The 20,247-nt window shown below is 35.5% G+C and overlaps 2 protein-coding genes across 2 annotated transcripts in view; one reads left to right on the forward strand and one right to left on the reverse strand.

The window, feature by feature from the left end:
• CTNNA3 (catenin alpha 3) overlaps positions 1 to 20,247 on the reverse strand; it is a 1,656,790-nt gene that overhangs the window by 1,023,037 nt on the left and 613,506 nt on the right. The gene's annotated exons all lie outside the window — the stretch shown is intronic.
• Positions 1 to 20,247, forward strand: part of LRRTM3 (leucine rich repeat transmembrane neuronal 3) — a 269,685-nt gene that overhangs the window by 201,205 nt on the left and 48,233 nt on the right. The window lies entirely within an intron of this gene.

Raw genomic sequence — 20,247 nt, forward strand, 5'->3', positions numbered from 1 at the left:
TACTCTTTAGCCTCCATGTGTTTGCAATTTTTACATTTTTCCCCCTGAAATTTATTTCTAATTTCATAGTATTGTGGTCAGAAAAGATGCTTGATATGACTTCAGTTTTCTTATATTTACCAAGGCTTGATTTGTGAAGCAAGAGGTGACCTATCCTGGAGAATGTTCCATGTGCACTTGAAAAGAAAGTGTAATCTGCTGTTTTTGGACTGAATGTCCTATAAATATCAAATCTATCTGGTCTATTGTGTCATTTAAAGCTTGTGTTTCCTTATTAATTTTCTGTCTGTATGATCTGCCCATTGGTGTAAGTAAGGCATTAAAAGTCCCCCACTATTATTGTGTTATTGTTGATTTCCGCTTTTATAGCTCTTCGCATTTGCCTTATATATTGAGGTGCTCCTATGTTGGATGTATATATAATTGTTATATGTTCTTCTTGGATTGATCCCTTCATCATAATGTAGTGTCCTTCTTTGTCTCTTGTAACAGTCTTTATTTTAAAGTCTATATTATCTGATACGAGGATTGCTACTCCAGCTTTCTTTTGATTTCCATTGGCATGGAATATCTTTTTCCATTCCCACACTTTCAGTCTGTATGTGTCCCCAGGTCTGAAGTGGGTCTCTTGTAGACAGCATATATATGGGTCTTGTTTTTGTATCCATTCAGCAAGCCTGCATCTTTTGGTTGGAGCATTTAATCCATTCACGTTTAAGGTAATTATTGATATGTATGTTCCTATGACCATTTTCTTAATTGTTTTGTATTTGTTTTTGTAGGTCCTTTTCTTCTCTTGTGTTTCCCACTTAGAGAAGTTCCTTTAGCATTTGCTGCAGAGGTGGTTTTGTGGTGCTGAATTCTCTTAGCTTTTGCTTTTCTGTAAAGTTTTTGATTTCTCCATCGAATCTGAGATCCTTGCCGGGTAGAGTAATCTTGTTTGTAGTTTCTTCCCTTTCATCACTTTAAATATATCATGCCATTCCTTTCTGGCTTGTAGAGTTTCTGCCGAGAAATCGGCTGTTAACCTTATGGGAGTTCTCTTGTATGTTATTTGTTGTTTTCCCCTTGTTGCTTTTAATAATTTTTCTTTGTCTTTAATTTTTGTCAGTTTGATTCCTGTGTGTCTCAACCTGTTTCTCCTTGGGTTTATGCTGCCTGGGACTCTGTATGCTTCCTGGATTTCGGTGGCTATTTCCTTTCCCATGTTAGGGAAGTTTTCGAGTATAATCTCTTCAAATATTTTCTCAGATCCTTTCTCTGTCTTCTCCTTCTGGGACCCCTATAATGCGATTGTTGGTGTGTTTAATGTTGTTCCTGAGGTCTCTTAGGCCATCTTCAATTATTTTCATTCTTGTTTCTTTACTGTGTTCCTTGGCAGTGAATTCCACCGCTCTGTCTTCTAGGTCAGTTATCTGTTCTTCTGCCTCAGTTATTCCGCTATTGATTCCTTGTAGTGTATTTTTCATTTCAGTTATTGTATTGCTCATCTCTGTTTGTTTGTTCTTTAATTCTTCTAGGTCTTTGTTAAACATTTCTTGCATCTTCTCAATCTTTGCCTCCATTCTTTTTCCAAGGTCCTGGATCATCTTCACTATCATTATTCTGAATTCTTTTTCTGGAAGGTTGCCTATCTCCACTTCATTTAATTGTTTTTCTGGGGTTTTATCTTGTTCCTTCATCTGGTACATAGTCTTCTGCCTTTTCATTTTGTCTATCTTTCTGTGAATGTGGTTTTCTTTCCACAGGGTGCAGGATTGTCTTTATACTACTTCTTAAAAGGAAAAGTAAGCTGACATACTGTTAGATCTAAAGCCACGCCATTGTTTTAAATTATCTAACTACTGCCAATGGATATATCCTTTACCAGTAAAGTCAACTCCAGGGCAACAAAGATCACTTTCTTTACCCACCCTGAAATTTATTCTATGAAGTCATTTACCAAGCAAACACTTAGTTACTTAAGAAGCATAAATTGAGGGCCTATTGTGTGCCTCACACTGTGATAAATGATGAGGTTGCAACATCCAATATAAGATAAACCCATGTTGACCTCAGTAAGCTGATCATGCTTCTTCTAATCCTTCCAGCCTATACTCTTTAGTGTCCTATGCCCTCATTTACTGGTCCCTGGATATAGGCATCTTTTCAATCTTTCTCCCTCCACTAACATGTTTAGATTATCTTTTTAATTCCTTCAACATCATCATCCAAACTCAGGTCTTTACTAATAGACCATAATTATATTACTGTAATGGTCATGTGTTTTGTTCTCGCTATACCCAATCTTTCTCTAAAGCACCTGTTAACAGTATCACGACCCACTGCCCAGACAAAAAAACTGATTCTCCAGTGACAGTATAATAAGACTAAAATTCCTTCATGTAGTATTAACATTGCTTACAATCTGATCCTTAACCCACAAGACCAGTCTTGCGTCCTACCATTTGTTTCACATGTACTCCAGACTAATAAAAGAGGTCTATTTGCAGTTACCTGCTCACTACTTGATCACGTTGACATGTCTTTTGGAAATGTGATTTTTCGTGGCATGAAATATCTCTACCCATGTCTGCACTAAGAAATCTTGGAAGGCCCAGTTCAGAAGTCACCTATTTCATGAAGCTCTCTTGAGCCCACTAGCTAGAAGTACTCTCTCTCCATTCTCTTAATAGTGATAGCTCCTTCTACCCATCAGCTGATGCTCACTTGTATTGCGTTATCTGTGCATATTTCCCCTCCTAGATTGTCATATCACTAAGAAAAGGGGCAATTTCCTTAGCCATATGTATATAGGTGTATATAGCATAGTGCTCTGCACAGAAAGTAACTGTCTGTTAAATATTATCTGAATAAGTAAAACTATGACTAAAAAATCTTCAGGCCGTGAGTGTCTAGATTTCCTAAAAGCATGTGTGTAACATTATCATATTTCCTGTATAAAAGTATCACTTGTAAATGATTTAGAAGGAAACAAAACTGGAGCTAAGGAGCTTGAAATGACTTTATATTCACGTCCTTTATTTAAGGTTAGGTTCTTCTGCAGTTTTTTTTTTTTTATTGCTGTTGTTGTAGTTGTTAGTGTTTTTTAAAAAAATTATTTGGAAATTAGAGGTCAGAGAGAAAGTAAAGAATATGGGGAAACATCACTTGTTTTCTAGTGTGAATCAGTAAACTCCAGCTGGGAGTACTTTTTGACATGCAATTCCTAAGCTCCTATCAGAAACTTTGACAAGAGGAGCAATTATGTCAGAAAATAAAGCTTAAGAGATATGCCATCAGTTCAACTCCTTCACTACTCAAAATTCAGTCTTTCAAATTAAGCTACAGACCTGAGCCATATCAGCTGAATATATCACAGAAATGCTTTCACTGTATTGAGCTTTAATGTTATTCTTTTAACTTTCATCAAAGTTTGCTTTAAAAAAATCCATAGCTGAAGCATCATCTGCATTTTACAAAGAAAGTGTTCATTAAGTTATTCTGTATTCCTATTTAACTCCAACATTAGAATTTTCTTTAAAATTTTGCTCTCCTTTCTGAAAACTAAAACTAGGTAACTTTTCTTGCTTTCCTTTTTTGACTAAAAGAAACTTCAAAGAAACCTTTGATATAGAATTAGAGCAAGTATGTTAACAGTTATGGCTGTTGCATTTGCTTCTTTAATCTGAAGATTAAATATAGAGGATTTACTTGTTCATTTATTCATTCATTAAACAAGTACTTATTATCTGTTTGGATTCTAGGAATACAACAGTGAGCTCTAACAGACAAGTCTCTACCTCGTGACTCATAATTCTATCTAATTCTGTGGGAAATAAATATTAAATAGGATGAAAGCAAAATATATAGAACATCGGATGGCAAGCTGTGTTATGGACAAAAATAATAAAGCAGAAAAGGAAGAGGGGAACAGTTGTGGTTTTAAATAGGAGGAAATGTCATTTGATTAAAGATCCAAAGAGAGTGAGCCACACAGCTGTCTGAGAGAAGATCCCCAAGGCAGAGAATCAAGTTATCACCTGCAAATGTCTCAAGGGTTTGACTGTTCAAAGGCCAGCAGGAGACCACGTGGTTGGAGTGGAATGAGGGAGGAAGAGAGATGGTCAGGTGGATGAAGGCTGTGGACGCTATCGTGAGGACTCTGGATCTGACTCATTAAGCAAATTAAGAGAGATGTTTACTCATTTATACTGATAGTAATTGGTGGTTTTTAAATGATGCTTAATTGGAAGTAATATATTTGTCACAAGTATAAGCAAAAATTTGTTCTTTAGGTATATGTGGTTGTCTAGTTTTATGGCATTCATTTTAATTCATTAATTCATTTACTCAACAAAACTATATTAAGTACCTACTATGTGTCATCAGTGTTAATATAAAATGAAATAAATATTAAAAGGAAAAAAAATACGGTCCATAACCTCAAATAAGTATCTGTCTAGTGAAAGAGATAAATAATTATTTGTTGTTAAAATATTTCTTCTTTATCTTTTAGGTAAAGGAAACTATAAAAGATGTTTGGGGAGGGGTGTGATAATCATATTTGCATTTCAGAGAGATCAATGTATAGAAGAGATTTGAATGAAGCATGACTGGACACAGGGAAATGAATTAGAAAGCTATCAAAAATGAATAAAACCTGAAGTAAGATACTAGCAGAGGGTGGGAAGCTAAGTAGAAAGTTGCAGGCCATTTTTAGAATGAAGAATTGACAGGACTTCATGACTAAATAGGTGTGGGTGGTGTGAGAGGGGGATGAATCAAGAATAACTCCCAGTTTTCTAACATGAACAACTAAAAGGATGGTGGTTACAGTTAGTGAGTTCAGTTTAGGACAACCTGAGACATATTGGTAAGCCATGATTAGCTAGTAGTTGATGTCATGGAAATAAGTGAGATAATCCGGAGACAGAGCTCCATTAAAAGAAGGTCAAGGACAGAACCCCAGGAAGACCAACATTTAAATAGTGGGCAAAGAAAGAGTTGCTCATAGAAGGAACTGAAATGAATAAACAGAGAAGGTTTTCATGGAAGCCATAGGGAGGATAAGTCTTATGTTTTTCCATATTGTAGCCTGTGTCTACCCATAGTGACAAACTCAACGTGATTATTCATTTAGCTTTAATAGGACTGTTTATATGAAGCATTTCAGATCAAGAGTGCCCAATTATTCAATTCATAAAAATTGTCAGAAATTAAAATAGATCCTCCTGAGTTTAAAATACATTGTATATGTATTTTATCACTGTTGATTAATCATCCTAAAACTTTACTCCTGAAATTAAAATACATTGTAAATTTCTTTCAGTCCTTCAAAAGTAGTCACTTCAATGTTCTCTTTAAAATTTTAGTTTATTAAAAGAAGTTACTACGTATTAGTTAATATCATTTCCTATAGAAAGAAGCAGCAGTGCTTCAAGGAGATGAAAACATGCCTTACAAAAAAATGAAAACATGTGCTCAGGAATCTGAAAATCCCAGGCTACTGCGTGAGCTCTGAAAATCACAACTTATCTATGAAAATGAGGTTAATATATATTCTGAAATCATGGGGATTTAAATGGATTATAAAACTAATGAAAGTCCAGTGCTTTAAAGAACATATAAATCTGTATAAATAGCAAGTAGTATGTTTTTCTTATAAGATCTTTCAGCAAAGTATTTGTCAACCTAGAAGTGCTTACAAAATTTCACTTTAATTTCCTAAGGTGAGAAAACCTTGAAAGGGTTAACTGTTTGAAAACTATTACCAGGACATTGGTAGAACCAGGATCTCAATAGGAGGTATTTTAAAATTTTCTCTCTTTATATTCTCTGATACTTAAAGTCTTTAAATGTAAATGCACAAAATGAAAACATCAATATATGTCTTCATATACTATGCTATGCTATAATAATACATATAAATTTGGTAAAAAGGAACAAGTTACCTATAAAGGTCCAAATAACATTTAGCATGAATCTGAAATCGTTTTTTTGAGAAGACTCACGGTAAATGTTAGTTTTTCAGATATAACCAAGAATTGGAATCCTAAGTACAGAAAATCCTGGAATAAGAGGATTTAAGAGGTTGCTATATCAGCAGATAAGTTCTCCTTTATTTTTATAGCATTTCTACCTGTCATTTGTATTACAGTAACATGTGGACAAAGGCCTCACAGAGAGGTTATTATGAAACCATAAGTTATACTATTACCATACTTAACATTATAACCAAAATTAAAACTTTGTGAATTGTAACTAGAGTAAAATTACAGGTTATACCAAGTGTAGCAGATGTATAGACTACAGCAGCTGCTAGAAATCCTGAATATTATACCTAGGAAATTATATTTTCAGTTAACATAAATGCTGAAGCAGGTTATTCATTCTAAGAAGTTTTTCTGGAGACAAACATTTCCCTATGCATCAGATATAGCCTAGTTATTAGAAAAGCCTGCTATTACAAGTATATTTGAATGTTCAGAACTGCAAATGGAGTATATAGTACCACTTAATTAATCTAAGGATATAATAACTGAGTAATCATGCCTCTATTTACCTAAGTATGACACACAAGACTTATTAGGAGATCTCTGATATATAATATTTTGTGTGTTTTTTAAAAAAGATAACTAGCTCAGCATCATGAGAGAAATATCTAGAAGTTAGAAATGAAAAATGAGTAAGAAGACCAGAAAAATTAAAAATCATACTAGAACAGTGGTAGCCATGTAAACCGTTGAGTAAGTCAGGCTAAAGAATCCATTCCCAAAAATGCACCTGCAAGATCTAAACAAGTGAGTAGAGGTTAGTCCACTGTTTCAGCAACTGTCACTTCTTTGTTTAAAAGAAAATTGACTATTCTATATATTAATTTATCCAGAACCATTAAAGATAAGTCTGAATACCTGGTACCTCAATCTGAATATATATGGCCTAGAACCCTTTAAGCCAGCTAACCCATCACTCTGGCATAAAACATACTAGCTGCCCAGGGTGTTGCCAGTGCCTCAAGGAAACCACCCTGTCTTCCACAAGTTGATTAAGTTGAAGGTTAGTGATACTCTGTGCTCATTTATCATTATTTTTAAGTAGTGTAATGAGTTCAATAATAACCCTAACAGTGTTTAATTATGACAACAGCAGTATTCAGCCCCACTTTATGCCAAAAATGTGAAGGTTAAAGGAAATAATGTCCACTGGTGCCCTTTAACGTTCTGAGGGCACAGGCACTGTCTGTGAACTTGACATTTTCTTGGTCTACAGCTGGTCCTAAGGAATCCAGATAAGATGCTTTAATGTGTCAATGTTGTCAGGCATTTCCTCACAGATAAATAGCATGAAATTGTGTGATGGAACAAGAAAGACACCATCATTAATAACTGGGTAAGGACTGTGTTGGTTTCTCAGTTGATAATAGGGGCCACTGCATAAATGTAAAATATTTAGGATGCAAGGTGTCCTACCTGCCATCACAAATTTGATTTGGGAGTACCATGAAAATGACAAGCCAGGATACTGCTTCTTCTCCTCTGTGACATTTGCTTTCTTTCACCTTCCTCCCTCAGTTTTTATGAATTCTTCTGAAAAGATCAGATGGAATATTTTCCTTAATGAATTAAAGAAATTATATATCTGTAATTTTAAACAATATACAATTGTGATATTATTAAAATATTAACAGTGATGCAAATTAAGACTTCTGAGGCTCTTCAGTGGATGCAGTTATAGAAAGGGTTAACCAACACGGTAAACCAATATGGTGAGAAAAATTAATCCTAGAACATTCACATAAAAGTAGAAGCCATGCGCTATCATATTTTTTTTAAATACACCATGTAATGTTAACTTATAAGCACACATCAATTCAACCCAGCTAACATTCACTGAACAACTATGTCATACACCAAAGATACAAATATGAGAAGACTGAGACTGAGCCTTTAAGAAGCTTACAGTCCTTCTGAAGAGACAAACAATAAGCCACTAAAGATAAGACAATATAAACATTTTACGTATTTTTTTAGATTTAGAAATATTGCATGGAAGAAGCAGCTGATCTTTTTATAAACACAATGACAACACTTAGACTTTTATTGATGCTAAGGATGAGTGTTATTTGTGCCATGGAGATACTCAAGGTCTTTTAGTTGGATGAGCAGAAATAAATAGAAAATGGCAGTACACAATGACACAAGTCTGACTGAGAACTGAGTTTAGCCAAAAATGATTCCTAAGCATGCTCTGCCCGAGCAAACAGTACAAAAATGAACCAAAGCTGTTAGAAAAGATTTGCTGAAATGATGAGCTAAGACTTTAATGTGATACTGCAATGGCTTTATGAAGAGTTCAGGCTCCCCAGGCTGCCAAGGGGGATGTGTGTTATCTGTGTTATAAATAATAGAAACTACTTAGTGAATACCAAAAATCATCTGAACATTCAATAGTATTTACTGTATACTTATTTTGCATACAACACCAGAAAGGATACTGGAAAAGTAATTACCACCAATTTTTGTATGCCTAAAGCTTTCTTCTAATCCCCTCTTTCTTCATTTATGGAATGGTTTCCAGACATAGTTTGGAAAACAAATACAGGAACTTAATGACTCATAAACACTATAGAAACGAAATCCCAGCTGTATGTCCATTTTCAGACTCATGGTTTTGGCTATCTAATGCCTCTAAACTATTAAAATTTACATATGTTTATTAATTCATTCAACAATTCGTTCATTCAATTCAATAAAACTGAGTTCCTGCTACATGTGAGGCCTTGATGAATAAGATAATATTTTACCCTCCAAAAGCTTAGAATCTAGTAAGCAGAAAAAGACAATCAAATAATCACAATAAAGTGCTGTAGCTGATATAATGTATTATGTGTGGGGTATCATAGGAGATAAGCTTATAATAATTAATTCTCTCCATAAATAAAGGATCAGTTTCATTGAGGAAGTAATGCTTGTGCTAGGGGATCAAAAAGCTTGTGAGGGTAAAACAGCAAGATGCACTGGGCAAACACAGTAGTCTGATGAGACTTAAGCTGAACTTAAGGTACATTAGTTAAAGGATAGACAATGGTAAGAGATGGGCTTGAGAGGTAAGAAAAGGCCTATGTGCTAAATTAAGAATTTAGACTTTTCACACAAACAGAGGAAACTATGAAAGGGGAACAAGAAATAATTTTTGGACAGAAACCCTAGAATGCGTTTTAGGTATATTATTTAAAAAGAATAAACCCAGATGTTGGGAGGTCAACCAGAGGACCTTTGCAATAGTGTAGATGAGAAGCAATGAGGGCCTGAACCAAGGAGAGCGGCTTTGTGATGAGAATCACAGCAGAATGATGTTTGAGAGGTAAGACAGAAAGAACTATCATTTGGACGTGAGACATGAATAAAAGAAAGGATTTGACACCCGAGTTTCTAGCTTGGCTAAGCAACTAGACGGTGATGATATAGGGAAATAAAGGGAATATCATACGATTTAAGTTGCAGATAGGTTGAGTTATGTCCTCTAGGCATGTGGATTTTTGGGTCTGGAACTCAGGAGAGAGATCTGGAGCCATCGATATATAAGACATAGTTAAAGCATGGAAGTGGATCAAATAGTCTGAACATGTGAGGGGAGAAAAGGTGAAGAGCAAGACTGAGGATGCCCAGGACTGTCAGTAGCTGGGAGGAGAAAAAATGTTGTGGAGGAGACTGAGAAGGAAAGAGTAAAGAGGCTGGGGAAAGGTATGAATCAGAAAACTACCAGAGGAAAGGAAGAAGTGGTCGGCAAATTTGGTTGCCAGAGGAAGAAAAAAAGAATGAGAACTGAAAGGGTTTGTTAAATTCAGAAACCAAGAAGTCCATGGCGTCCACTGTCAGTGGTTAGAGAGTAGACAGGAGTTAAGGCCTTTAGTTCAAACAGGAATGTGAGGAACAGGAAGTAGATAAAGAGGAATGGACTGGAGGGTTTGACTGTGTTTTCCTGTCACAAATTTGAATATGTTCAAAGGCTGTAAAGAAGGAGCCAAATACTGTGAAAACTTAGCAGCCAGGTGCCAGTCCCAGAGAAGTCAGCAATTGGTGGAAGAACACAGAAGTACAGTTTAAACAGTAGTTAATCAATGTTAAACAGGAGAAGTGAAGTCAGGAAAGTCATATGTAAACTACCTACAGGTGTGAAGCCTAAGAGTTGAAGGATTTCATAACTCAAGGCTCAAATATTTTTCCTGTGAAATAAAACCCAGGTGCACTGCCAACTTTCTCCCTTATTTCATATACCTGAAGTGTACCAAGGACACTAGATATGGCAACATCCCACAGATGGTGAATGGAATGAAAACAACCCAAGGAGTTCATATTAGCTGTATAGTCCCTGATCAGTGGACATTTATTCTCTTATGCTCAGTAGCAAAACAATTATAGAACCATAGTAACAATGGTCATCTGCTCAATTAGCCAAAACATGCCGTTGAAACCCTTCTTGCATCCCACACGAAGAAACGGTCTAAGAAAAATTTTCCTGAGTAGCTTTTCCTCCCAAGCTGACTGTCATTTACCTCTTTTCTTCATATTTCTTCAAGCATAGGGTTTATTTGAATGATTTTTCTTCTTAACCTGATGCTGTAACACCTCTGGATCTCACATCTTTCATCAGACTCATTGATGTGCTGTTGACTCGGTCGGCCAGATCATTAACAATGATTTTTTTAAGAACAGTTAACACCAGTTCTTGCAGTGATGCCTACCCTTCACTCTCTCACTACTCCAAAAGAGAATCATCCATTTTTATAAGTCTTTTCATCAATCATTGGTACTTGTGCTTTGTTCTTTCTGACACTTTTCAGTCAAAGTGACTGAGTTTTATGCAGGCGAACTCAATAGTACAGGTTGATTTTGATATATTGGAGAATACTTTCTCAGTTTAGTTCTGCAATACCAAACATTCTGTTCTGTAGGCAATGTGTAGGGAGATTTTAATGTAAAAGTAATCTGAAGAATAAGTATTTTCTTTTGCTTAAAAATTGAGTAGAATGTAGGTGAATTTTTCAAAGCAGTTCAAAGATAAGAAAATACTAGTTTCAAATCTCTCTGACCTGTAATACTTAATCTGATTTTTTACACAGAGAAAAAAATTCTATGGCTTAGAACTTTATCCATGGTACTTCCAAGTGCTAAACAGGCTGCAGCATATTTATTAAGCAAAGCTTATTTGCAAGGACCCCAGAAATCTATTTGATTCCAATCTAACCCACACAGTTTTGTTACTTTATTTTACAAATTAATGGAGGGTGAGAGAGTTGTGTTATTTCAACATTATTTAAATGTTTATTTCCTATAGAGTTTTAAAATTATCTAGCATTGTGATATGGGAATACAAAGTAGCACTAACTTGTCAGAAATTAATGAAAACCGGCTTTTAAGAATAAGACAAATGGAGTTGAAATGGATTGTCTAAGAGTAAAATGCAATATTAGAAAGATCATGTTTGATGCTATCTGGAAAGTTTCCCAGATTCTCCATTGAGCAGATCTCTATGAGTGTTCATAATGAGAATTGATAGCTGCCTCTCTGGCCAAGAGTCAGGGTTTATCTTATTCTTCGTTGACCCAGCTTGTACTACGTTAAGTTTGTGAAATGAATACAAAAGCTATGTTAACTTCTGTTTTTAATGCCTTGCACAAATTTTTTAAAGGGACTCATAGGGATGACATAAGGATAAAGTAACATAATAGATATTATGCTTGGTAAAAAGCATGATTCACCTCAGTACAGTGGACAAATCATGGTCTCTGAAGTTAAGAAAGGAGTGGATTTAACTCTCAGTAACCTCAGCTCTTCCATTTCCTACTTTTATGACCTCAGGTAAGTTTCTTACCTTCTTGGAATGGAACCTCTATTTCCTCATTGGCAAAATAAGGATAATTGGATTTACCTCACCAGGCAGCCTGTGAAAATTAAATTAGATTTGATACCTAAAGCACCTTGCACAAAGGCTAACAACATACATTAGATGCTTAATAAATGTTAATCTGTTCCCCTCCCCCAAGTCCCCAACAGCATAGGTGTCAAATATCAAAGAAGTGAATACTTATTAAAGACTACCAGATATGATACTAATTAGTTAATTCCTAGATGTAGTAAATATTGACGCATACGAAAAAGTATTCTACTCCCTTCCTGGACAGATAATAAGAACTAATCTGAATCTTGGTTTGAGTAGACTTGTGATCAACATGCAATATTAACTAGATCACATAGCTTTTATATTTTCACATGTATACATAGGCTCTTCCCACCCTCATCAACATCCATTAGTTACTGAATTTTGTGAACGGCATTGAAACAATGTTTTGTTGCACCAATTTTATAAATGTTTACCGTGCAATACGTGTTATTTTTCAGACACAAACCAAAGTTTAATTTCTCAAGGTTCATGCGGTTTGCTTTAGCAGCGTTTGATGGAGAATCTTTTATATACATTTGCAATAGATGAAAAATAAACCAGATTGCAAACCCTTTTTCTTTCTTTTTTAAAGCAAACCATGTACCAAGTTTTTTGGTCCAAATTGTGTAGGATGTTAAATTGTGTAGGATGTTAAATTTCTGTTAACCAATATGAGTATATTTCTATAAGTATAGTTATGTTGAAATAAAGTTTTAAAAAGCAAAAAAAAAAAATCTATTCCCTTCCTGGACTGTGGCCTTGTTAAAATTATTCTACCAATATTTATTGAACTATGCAATTGCCAATGGACTTTCAATCCAGAGATCCTGTTTCATTTTCATAGCCTGAAATATTGTCTGCCCCTTTTTCCCCTAATTTACATATGCTTTATACAACTGTCATCTCAGGACGTTGTTGCTACCATAAATCTAATATGACAGGTTTCAAGTTTCAGCATACAAGGGTGGATGTGAGAAAATAGCTTTTTGATCACTCAGTTATCTCTACCACAGTAACTGCACCAGGGATTCCCAACACATAGGCAATCTAATCTAACCTAACTTTAGTTAACTCCAAGCTAATACACTGCTATAATCTCCTTGTAGAGGCATAAGAAGAAAAAGAAGAAAGAAGAGCATAACTGTCTTTGACTCCGATGGTAAATACTTTTTCCTATCAGCTTCCATTATACATTTTATATATCAACAACCTCCACCATCCTCTTAAAACTTCAGAAAAAAAATTAAATAGTTACAGCAGAAAGGATTGGAAGCATTGAACTAGAAATACTATAAATTGGGATTAGAGAAGATAAATGCACTTTGTCTCCATTACCTTTCATTTTAAACTCCGTTTCTGAATAAGCAGAAGCAGGGACTCAAATCCTGGCAGGTTTTCTAGCCTCTGAATGCATGACCCACTGGGTTAATGTATGTAACCAAGAGACATTCCAAAAGAGGGATTTAGGGGAAAAATCAGAGTCAAGAATTAAACAAACAGCCCAACAGAAACATTGATCTAATGACGCTTGAAGATACTTACAAACTGGGCATAAAACTATGGAAATGGAATCCAGATACACTGGAGAGAGAAGTGCGTCTGGAAAAGAAAGAAGTAAAATTTGTGTGTTCACCTGTTAGAACAGGGAGAGAGTAGTGGTTAAGAGTAAGTAGAGCTGAAGAGAACTGGCTTCAGAGTCACAGGGTTTAAAACACTGACCCACCACACACTAGCTAGTTATATAATCTTGCTGAGTTTCAGTTTCCTACGATGTAAAATATGTACAATAATTGTTCCTACCTTACCGAGGTCAACATGAGGATTAAATATATTTTAAATGTTTAGCATAATGTCTGGCCCTTCCTAGGTGCTCAATAAATGTTAGCTAGTGTTATCAGGTCCACTGGAGCTTTAATAGGACTTTTTGGGTGAGTAGATAGGAATTTGGGGACCAAAGACTTTTGGAGAGCTATCTTCCTTTGATATCAGTGACTTGAAGGAGAAGATAAAAGAGGTCAGGAGTGCATAAAGAAGAAATAACTACAAATTGGGATGGAGAATACAAAGGGGAGAAAAGAAACAGTCTCTTTCTGCAAATACTGCCCCAATGAACCATGTATTCAGGGTCCAGAAACCCTGCCTAGATCTGATTACCTGCTTCTTCTTATTCAAAAATAGAATTTAGACAGAGGATAATGGAAACAAAATGCTCACACAGTGGACTTATTTTCTCCTTTCTCAATTTATAGCATCTCCAGTAAAATGCTTCCACTCCTTTCTGCTGAAAATATCTTAGAATTTTCCTGGAGTCTTATTAGAGTTATGGAGGCTGTGAATGTGTAAAACACCAACCCAGAATGCCTCTAGTGAAAGGTATTGACAACTGGGATGAAGGACAGACATGTTCCTCTTCTTTCTAGGAATTCTCTTGCACCTCTAGGAGGAGACTGTGGCAGTGTCTCTTAGCTTGGAGATGACTGAAGTTAAACTATAGAAGAAAAGATACAGAGCAAGAGTGAAAACATGAAAGGAGAGTGCTGTGTGTAAAAGAACACCATAAAGGAAAGGAGTTGAGATGGAAATGTTTAAATATAATTATGGACAAAAGTGTTACTTCAGTATTTAAACCAGTTTGGCACAAGAGAGAAAGAGTAACAATAAATAACCAGAAAGATGTTTGCTTCTCATCTGGCCACTTGTCTACCTAGTTCTTATACATTCCCCTTCTTCATTTTAGCCTCTAAAACAGACAATAAATGGTGCCAAAGATACAAGGTGCTCCTAGGAGTTCCCATATGTCCATGAAATAAATACCGATATATTTTCAAATGGTAAAATAATCAGCTTAAAAGTTATTCCATTTGATTAAATTAAATTACTATTTCCTGTTCTAGCTTTCAAAGGTGGTTATCCCCATATCCCTTCTCCTCCATTGTAACATATCCTCCTACGAATAAAAGCTTCAACCACTCTTCCTGCCCTTAGTTCAATGTCATCCTAAAACAAAACAAACAAAAACAAACAAGAAAAAATGGTCCTAACATCCCTGGGTATTGAAAGAGAATCCTGAGTTACTGAATGAACTGTCTGAAATAGTGAAGTGATATTGAGCAGAGGGAATATTAGACTGTCAGGAGAAATGGGGGCTATGTTTTTCGAGAAATGAAAAACTCGGCAATTTGCTATCTACTTCTCTAATCAGGTTAACCTGGTCTAGACCAAAAATTAAAATAAATACATTTTTTCTTAAAAGAAACAGCATCCCTTCACTGTCTCCTTTCCTTCCCTACCTCTGTTCACCTCCCTCATGCCCATGGGGAGCAAGCAACAAATATAATAATAGGAATAACCAGGAAGACACTACCCAAGGAAAATAATCCTATAAAAAAAAGCAAATTTTTCCCAAAGTCTAGCAAATCAAAGAGTATCCACAAATGCATCTAAAAGCTAGTCTATATTTTTACATGGCTTAGTAATTAATGTTTAGTATTCCTGAGGAAGCAAAGCCAGTATGTAGAAAGACTTCCTGCAACATGATCAACACCAAGGAAATCAATCATTCACCTTGCATTTCACAGATATAAATAATGATGATTTTCATCCACTAGGAGATACAGAAGCAGTAATACATGCAAATTAAGAATCCAGAAAATATTACACAGCTCCCTAACATACCACAAGTTACTAATCAAGGCAAAAAATTAAAGCATCTGGAGCACTAAGAATACATGTGATTATAACACTCAGAATGAAAATCATTGTTTATTTTGAAAATCATGATACCTTTTACTGAGAGAACTGCAGAATATACTGTGAAGAACTGCACAGCTCTTACAATGAAATTCCAGGATTAAACATCAAAAAGAGGTATATGACAAAATGAGCAAAGTAGAGCACACAACAGAAAATGCCAGTAATCAAACATTCTCATTCCCCCAAATTGCAGCATCTCATAACATTAACGACATAGTGCCTCACTGTTGTTTCTAGCCTGTCTTATGATGTTCTAAAGCACTTCTTTTAAAAAATTTTATCATCCTGATAAAGTTTCACTCCTACAACTAGATATGGTATATTTAGTTATTCTTTAATGCTATCTCCTTATAAGAGGGTTAAATATTTCTGTATCAAAAATTTTATGATCATAACTGGATTTTTTGTATCCTTATGTTAAAACAGAAAATAGCATTCATAATTTGAGGTCTATTAAGCAAAATCAATAACCATTGCACATAGGAAAATGTTAGTCTACCTAATGAGATAACATCATTTAGCAAAAGAGAGGACAAGAAAAGAAGATGAAGGTAGAAAGAGGAAGCAAGTGCTATTTATTTCCACATTGATCATCTAGACTGTGCCTGATGAGATAACAGGGTTATTATTGTTCAACAAATTCAACAGAACTCCAATAACAAGGAAAAAGTGTTAAATCTGAAACTCCATTATCCAAAAAATAGTTATTTATGAGCTACAGAAAAAATATAAATTGAATCTATAAGCTACATACAACTATCAGTATAATTACTCTGTAATCAAAATATATTCTTGACCCAAGACATATACCTGTTTCCTACTACAGAAATACACTCACTCAAGTTTACCAATAATTAATTCCATAAAGTTTAGGTGATAAAATTTCAAGGGTTTATTTCACTAGGATGCTTTGCATTTTACTTAAAGAAAAAGGAAAATAAATCCCAAAACAATTGTCAAACCAAAAAAAACATGAATTTTCAATTGAAAACATGAATTTCAATCTCAGGATAGAAATAATCCCTGACAAACTCAAATTACCCCACATAGAAAATGGCCTATTCAGCCCCAATCTATACAGAAAATATATGCTGCATAGATCCTATGTATTAATACTTACAGTACAAAGGTCAAAGGTAGAATATCAATATGTGCATGTGTTATACACAATACATACTGTAATTAATATGTATACACATATATGGCACTAGTACATGTTACTGTAAACATTAGTCTTAGCATGTGGCACGTTCATATTTAGAAATCGCTAAGTATGTTTAGAATTAATAGATGTATTACTTGTAACTTAACCTTAAATTCATTATCTAATGCAATCTCCATTTATAAATTAGTAGGCTATGATCTCATCAACTCACTGATTGTGACTAGGCATACACAAATTTCACATAATTTTTTTTTGTATTTTCTCTATCCCTTTTACTATTTTTTAATTTAATTTTTTTATAAAGCAGGTCCTTATTAGTTACCTATTTTATACATATTAGTGTATGTATGCCAATCCCAATCTCCCAATTCATCCCACCACCACCACCACCCGCCCCCCTTTCCCCTCTTATTGTGCATACCTCTGTTCTCTAAATCTGTGTATTTCTGCCTTGCAAAGTGGTTCATCTGTACCATTGTTCTAGATTCCACATATACACGTTAATATACAACCTTTGTTTTTCTCTTTCTTACTTCGCTCTGTATGACAGTCTCTAGGTCCATCCACATCTCTTAAAAAGACCCAGTTTTGTTCCTTTTTATGGCTGAGTAATATTCCATGGTATATATATGTACCACATCTTCTTTATCCATTTGTCTGTCGATGGGCATTTAGGTTGCTTCCATGACCAGGCTATTGTAAATAGTGCAACAACGAACACTGGGGTGCATGAGTCTTTTTGAATTATGGTTTTCTCTGGGTATATGCCCAGGAGTGGGATTGCTGGGTTATATGGTAATTCTATTTTTAGATAGAAAGTTATGGGGATTCCCTTGTGTGTTATTTGTTGTTTTTCCCTTGCTGCTTTTAATATGATTTCTTTGTATTTAATTTTTGACAGTTTGATTAATATGTGTCTTGGCGTTTTTCTCCTTGGATTTATCCTGTATGGGACTCTCTGTGCTCCCTGGACTTGATTAACTATTTCCTTTCCCATAGTAGGGAAGTTTTCAACTATAATCTCTTCAAATATTTTCTCAGTCCCTTTCTTTTTCTCTCCTTCTTCTGGAACCCCTATAATTCGAATGTTGGTGCGTTTAATGTTGTCCCAGAGGTCTCTGAGACTGTCCTCAGTTCTTTTCATTCTTTTTTCTTTATTCTGCTCTGCAGTAGTTATTTCCACTATTTTATCTTCCAGGTCACTTATCCGTTCTTCTGCCTCAGTTATTCTGCTATTGATCCCATCTAGAGTATTTTTAATTTCATTTATTGTGTTGTTCATTGTTGTTTGTTCCATCTTAGGTTCTTCTAGGTCGTTGTTAAATGTTTCTTGCATTTTTTCTATTCTATTTCCAAGATTTTGGATCATCTTTACTATCATTATTCTGAATTCTTTTTCAGGTAGGCTGCCTATTTCCTCTTCATTTGTTAGGTCTGGTGGGTTTTCATCTTGCTCCTTCATCTGCTGTGTGTTTTTCTGTCTTCTCATTTTGCTTATCTTACTGTGTTTGGGGTCTCCTTTTTGCAGGCTGCAGGTTCGTAGTTCCCATTGTCTTTGGTGTCTGTCCCCAGTGGCTAAAGTTGGTTCAGTGGGTTGTGTAGGTTTCCTGGTGGAGGGGACTAGTGCCTGTGTTGTGGTGGATGAGGCTGGATCTTGTCTCTCTGGTGGGCAGGTCCACGTCTGGTGGTGTGTTTTGGGGCGTCTGTGGACTTATTATGATTTTAGGCAGCCTCTCTGCTAATGGATGGGGTTGTGTTCTTGTCTTGCTAGTTGTTTGGCATAAGGTGTCCAGCACTGTAGCTTGCTGGTCGTTGAGTGAAGCTGGGTGCTGGTGTTGAGATGGAGATCTCTGGGTGATTTTCGCCGTTTGATAGTATGTGGAGCTGGGAGGTCTCTTGTGGACCAGTGTCCTGAAGTTGGCTCTCCCACGTCAGATGCACAGCACTGACTCCTGGCTGCACCACCAAGAGCCTTTCATCCACACGCCTTTTGGGAGGTCTGAGGTCTTCTGCCAGCGTTCAGTAGGTGTTCTATAGGAGTTGTTCCAAGTGTAGATGTATTTCTGGTGTATCTGTGGGGAGGAAGGTGATCTCCGCGTCTTACTCTTCTGCCATCTTCCCCTCGTCCTCTGTTCATATTTTCTATTTCTTCCTGGTTCAGTCTTGGAAGGTTATACCTTTCTAAGAATTTGTCCATTTCTTCCAGGTTGTCCATTTTATTGGCATAGAGTTCCTTGTAGTAGTCTCTTATGATGCTTTGTATTTCTGCAGTATCTGTTGTAACTTCTCCTTTTTCATTTCTAATTTTATTGATTTGAGTCCTCTCCCTCTTTTTCCTGATGAGTCTGGCTAAAGGTGTATCAATTTTGTTTACCTTCTCAAGGAACCAGCTTTTAGTTTGATATTTGCTATTGTTTTGTTTCTATTTCATTTATTTCGGCTCTGATCTTTATGATTTCTTTACTTCTACTAACTTTGGGTTTTGTTTGGTCTTCTTCCTCTAGTTCCTTTAGGTGTAACATTAGATTGTTTATTTGAGATTTTTCTTGTTTCTTGATGTAGGATTGTATAGCTATAAACTTCCCTCTTAGAAATGCTTTTGCTGCATCTCGTAGGTTTTGGATTGGCATGCTCTTGTTGTCATTTGTCTGGAGATATTTTCTGATTTCCTCTTTGATTTCTTCAGTGATCTCTTGGTTATTCAGTAACGTACTCTATAGCTCCATGTGTCTAATCTCATAGCATTGTGGTTGGAAAAGGTGCTTGATATGATTTAAAATTTCTTAAATTTACCAAGGCTTGATTTGTGAAGCAAGATGTGATCGACCCTGAAAAGTGTTCCACGAGCACTTGAAAAGAAAGTCTAATCTGCTGTTTTCGGATGGAATATCCTATACATATCAATTAAATCTCTCTGGTCTATTGTGTCATTTAAAGCTTGTGTTTCCTTATTAATTTTCTCTCTGAATGATCTGTCCATTGGTGTGAGGTGTTAAAATCCCCCACTATTATTGTGTTATTGTCGATTTCCTCTTTCATAGCTGTTAGCATTTGCCTTAGGTATTGAGGTGCTCCTATGTTGGGTGCATATATATTTATAGTTGTTATATGTTCTTCTTGGATTGATCCTTGATCATTATGTAGTGTCCTTTCTTGTCTCTTGTAACAGTCTTTATTTTAAAGTCTATTTTATCTGATACGAGGATTGCTACTCCAGCTTTCTTTTGATTTCCATTGGCATGGAATACCTTTTTCCATCCCCTCACTTTCCGTCTGTATGTGTCCCCAGGTCTGAATTGGGTCTCTCATATATATGGGTCTTGTTTTTGTATCCATTCAGCAAGACTGAGTCTTTTGGTTGGAGCATTTAATCCATTCACATTTAAGGTAATTATCGATATGTA

The sequence above is a fragment of the Lagenorhynchus albirostris genome, chromosome 16, assembly GCF_949774975.1.
Source record: "Lagenorhynchus albirostris chromosome 16, mLagAlb1.1, whole genome shotgun sequence".
Lineage (NCBI taxonomy): Eukaryota > Metazoa > Chordata > Mammalia > Artiodactyla > Delphinidae > Lagenorhynchus > Lagenorhynchus albirostris.